This window comes from Acipenser ruthenus, chromosome 6, assembly GCF_902713425.1.
Source record: "Acipenser ruthenus chromosome 6, fAciRut3.2 maternal haplotype, whole genome shotgun sequence".
NCBI lineage: Eukaryota > Metazoa > Chordata > Actinopteri > Acipenseriformes > Acipenseridae > Acipenser > Acipenser ruthenus.
Genome location: NC_081194.1, coordinates 37,295,192 through 37,300,326, shown reverse-complemented (window position 1 = coordinate 37,300,326; position 5,135 = coordinate 37,295,192). Strand labels below are relative to the sequence as shown.

The window sequence follows — 5,135 nt, the reverse complement described above, 5'->3', positions numbered from 1 at the left end:
TTCAATTGCCAATTGATCTTTCAATTTCTTTTGGCAAACGAACTCTTTTTAAAGGTTGTCAATCACCTGAGGGGGCAGGTTTTGACCGTCGCGAAGTACCAGTTTTGAACCAATCAGACGTAAGAGGGCGGGTTCGATCGATAGTGCTGTAATTGTGAAACAAGGCTTGTTGTTGTTGCGGTGGTGAGGGAACGTTTGGTTTGGAAAATATTTTACGCAGACCGTTTAGAGCAGTAGCGTGGCAACTTTAAAATCTCATAAGTACTGTTTTTTTTTTTTTTTTTTTTACTAAGATCGACATTTTAAAAAAATACATGAGTAATAGAAAGCAGCAGTTGTTGATAGGTTACTGATGTAAATTGTGGATATGATTGTAATGAACTCCTGAGTAGTGGTAGTGCGTGCGTTGTAGTCTGGAGGTCCCAGGTTCGCGCCCCACCTCCGACTCAAGCTCAGCAGGTTCTTCACAATATGTTGGATACGTCCTAACTACATTAGCATGCGATATTAAAATGTTATTTTAAAAACAGTATTCAGAAACAATTCTCTCTCATACAGATGTACTACTGCAGATAATGCATAGCTTACGGTAAACATTGTTTGTGTTACCATTAAGAACATCCGACAAAATGGCAGCTGCGATTTTAAGATGGCAAATGAAATCGAGATGTTTTATGTTGGCAAATGAAATCGAGAGTGGAATAAACAACTGGGACTATGCCTCCTATAAAATCGACTGGCTACTTTATAGAATAAAAGAGCTGCAAGCCGTTTCTGAGGCTGAATTCCCTGAAGATTTATATAGTTTGATTGCAGAGTTGCAGCACCTGGTCAAATGTGAAATAGAGAAATGCCCTTTGCCAACCACTTCGACAATGTCACCAGAAGTGATTAAGTGGTTGTCCCGGAAGACCTGCGTACATAATTTCAAAATCCTGTTTGGAAACCTATCTGGAGTATGGAATTACTGTACCTGACATAGCCAGTATACTTAGTGTTAGACGTCGGATGGATGAGTTTGATTAAGGTTAGTTCGACATGATTATTACAAACGTTTGTGGAAATTTTCTGGGTATTTTAATGCATTTACTTTTTTAAAGGTTTTTTTTTTCTTTTTTTTTTTTTTAAAGTAAATGTAGTTAGTCTTTGGTTGTATTTATTACCTATTTACTGTATTACCGTTGTACTGATTTACTTCATTAGGGTAGCTGATTTTTACACCAGTCTGACAGAAGAACAGATTGATGCAGAAGTCCTTCGGATACTCCTGAAGCACCCCAACACTGGGTACAGAATGATGCAGGGATTCCTTCGAGGGGAAGGAATCAGTATTACAGGTATTTAAAAAATATATAATAAAATAATGTTTTATTTGTAGAAGCAATTTGAAATAAATGATGTAAAATGTAATCATATCCAGCTAATAATATAGGCCAAAAAATACTTTTTTGAAAAAATATAAAGCGTGTTTTATATTCCGTTACCCATATGTGCTCTAGCATCATCTTTAGCAATTGTGCTTTAACATCTGCTTTAGAATCCCTCGTACCATTCTTTTATATATTGGTAGTTCAGGTCTTAGACAACCAGTTACTTCATGTAGATTAAAATTTAGCCACAGTAAATAGCATTTGCCTAAATGCTAGCTTCAGTTATAGGTGTGGAGGCTCTGGAATGGAAGGTTGTGGGTTGAAATCCTGGGTGGGGCACTGCTGTTGAACCCTTGAAGAAGGTACTCCAGTGAAAATGCCCAGTTGTATAAATGCAAGTTGCTGTAGATAAAGGCATTGGAGAAATTATTTATTTTTGATAAGAATAGATTCACAGGTCATTGATCATTTATTTGTTTATCATCACCAATATCAAAAGTTATATTTCAAAAGATTAACTGCATATTTTTTAACAGATGCATCAGTCATGGAATCCATGGAGAGGGTTGATCCTGAAGGCGTTTTAGAGCGTGCCTTGTCCCTGCACACGGTGAGAAGATCCTACAGTGTGCAGCACCGCAGAGTCTGTGGCACATTGATGGCAACCATAAACTCATTAGGTCTGTCATGTACAGTTATCTCAAAGTTTACAGACCCCATTCTATGTAAACTTTTGAGGACTGTTGTGGATATTACATATTAGTTTTAAATCTATTTGAACATTGCTATTTTGTTTCATTACATTATATGACTTGTCAGTTGAACACTCAACTTACATCTAACAAAACCTGGGCTAAGATACAGCGATTGCAATTTATTTTTATTGCAAACTAATAACTATTATTGAATTCTAGAGTTGCTTAATGCTTGATATATTTTGAATTTACAGGTGGCGGATAGTAGTACATGGTGGAATTGATGGATACAGCAGGATGGTAGTTTACCTGAAAGCTGCAGCTAATAACCATGCTGCAACGGTGTTCCAGTCTTTCTTCAATGCCGTACAAGAATATGGGCAACCATCTAGAGTTCGTTCAGATAAAGGACGTGAAAACACTGATGTTGCAAGATTCATGGTGTCGGTAATGGGTACAGACAGAAACAGCCATATTGCTGGAAAAAGTGTTCATAACCAGAGGTAAGTTTGTCATGTAATATAATGAAACTTGTAAGTTGCCAAATTGTTGGAACTAAATTTTTATGATTCATATTGGGGGACAGCTTTTTTCATAACTTCCTGGAAGGCCGCAGTGTCTACTGGTTTTTTGTACTATCAAATTCCTCAGTGAGTCTATTTATTGAACTGGATACACTAAATGCCTATCTAGGCCCCAAAATATTTAAGAAGCAACAGTACCATCTTTTGAAATGGTGACACATGTAAAAAAATGATTTAAAAAAAAATATATATATTAAAAGTTACTTAATACAATTTTAGACATGAGAGTTCGATTGGAACAAAAACAAGCAGGGCAGTGGGTCCCCGGGACCAGGATTGGGAAACACTGAATTAGGGCACAGTTGGAACAAAAACCACGAGGGTCACTGGCCCTCAAACATGATTCCTCACCCCTTCCTTAACTAAATGTAACAATATTCTTTTATTTTTTCAATTTAATAGGATTGAGTGCTTGTGGCGTGATGTTTTCATCTGCGTGTTGGAAACCTTTTACCACATGTTCTACGAGATGGAAGCCAGGGGTGTGTGGCACCCTGAAAATGAAGTGCACTTGTTTGCACTTCACTGGGTATTTCTTCCCCAGTTGCAAAACCTTTTAGAGTCTTTCAGAAGAGGCTGGAACCATCACCGCATACGGTCAACAGGAAATCATCACCACTGCAAATGTGGATCAGAGGAATATCTTCTGGGATATCATCTGACCCCCGACAGGTATTGTGAAGGACTTGTAGCTATGTGCCCCGTAATAATTGTGTAAAAGGAAGAAAAAATCCAGGGTAAACAGATATGGAAGTAATACTTTTTGTTTGGTGGTTGTTTTTGGTGTGTGGGTGGGGTGAGGGCAGTTATTTTAAATTCCTACTTGAAATACAGTAGTATAAAAGTTAACTTTGGATAATGCTTTTAAATTTTTGAATATCCATATTTTCATTTTTTGTTAGGAGGTACAATACATCTGTACTTTGAAATACTAAATATTTAAAAGTAATCAATACAGAATGCATGTTTATTATCTTCCCTTAGTAGGAACATCTTTCTAGAGTTCATTGACCAAAATATATTTTTATATTATATATATATATATATAAAATATATTTTTATATTTTATATATATATATGTATATATATATATATATATATATATATATATATATATATATAAAAAAAAATGTGCTTTCACAGCCTCTGGTTTGGACTAATCTTGGACTATTTAGGTAATCTACTGCTGAGCATGGTCTGCAAAACGGGCCTGTAATGTAATACAACTTACTATATTTTTGGAGTACTTTAAACTAAGTATGTTACAGTATCCAACATGTATTGTCCTAAATAATCAGTAAATCATTTTCAAAGTAGGGCTCGAAGTCTATAAATGTTACTTGTAGTTTGTGACTAAAGACATGCGCTAATCTCCTTGCAAACCGATTGTATTTTTTAAATGTCTAAGGTGGATGGAGAATATGGTGTTGACTGGTCTTCAGAAGGCCAGTTTGAAGATAACAACAGAGGAGTTTTAATTCCTGAAATCAACCTTAGAAGGCCTTTATCAGAGGAAGAGCTTTGCACCCTTTCGAGACCCACTTGTGAGACATTAGAAAGTGGACTGGACTTATATGTAAATACTGTTGATCACCTGAATAATATTTTGTGATTTATTTCACAAGGTTCAACTTCCAGCTCCTACTTGAAGTCAACACATCCTAAAAGTGTTATTTGTTTTTATTATTGACGCACTGTCCAAAGCAACAAAGTTTCTGAGAAAATATTTAAATGAAGTCTTTGTTCTTACCACCCTTTAATAACATTTTTATTATTTAGATTATTATATAAATGTATTGTTTTTTCCTAAATATTTTAAAGTCACAATAAAGTACACAACTAATCAAAGAAACTAGTAGAATTTAATTTGAAACATCAGGCACAGAGTCTGATTGAGGCAGCGGTTTTTTTATTCTTGTCCTGCTGCACCCCCCCCCCCCCCCCTGGTTTTTATTACAACTGAGCTCTCAATTGCTTAATTGAATCCTTAGTTCAACTAACAATTCAATTGAGGGTTCAATTAGGTAATTAAGAGCTCAGTTGGAACAAATATCAGCAGGGCGGGGTGCGCTCCAGGACCAGTTTGGGAACCACTGGATTAAGGTGATGTGCTAGTAACCTCTCCCTTACTAAAAAAAAAACCACATTGCTAAGGCTGCAGCATTCAAGGCTTTGCATATATTTCAGTTTACATGATTCCTTAATCGGCAGTTTGTGTGAAAAAAGAAACTGAACTTCTCTGTCAGGGTTCTAGGCCTTGTACAAGACAAACCTTTGAGCTATCTTGTCTGTGACGCAGCAAAGGCGGATACATTTCAATGGTATTACACAAGTTAAATGAGCTATACATTTATGCTATTTGATATTTCACTAAATATACAGCTGTGTTAGAAGATATTATTTAGCTGAACACCCAAAATGAGTAGTGGTCAGACGCCAATGTGAGGTCATGAATAACCTTGGCAACCATATATTCCCATGTAATT

The 5,135-nt window shown here is 36.0% G+C and overlaps 1 long non-coding RNA gene across 1 annotated transcript; it reads left to right on the top strand.

Annotated features, from left to right (window-relative positions):
* Positions 1-301: 301 nt before the first annotated feature.
* LOC131737374 (uncharacterized) lies at positions 302-4,542 on the top strand. Its single transcript, XR_009328991.1, has 6 exons — positions 302-1,027; positions 1,204-1,337; positions 1,907-1,980; positions 2,320-2,568; positions 3,052-3,321; positions 4,058-4,542. It is a non-coding gene; the product is annotated as an uncharacterized LOC131737374 (long non-coding RNA).
* The last annotated feature ends 593 nt before the right edge of the window (positions 4,543-5,135 follow it).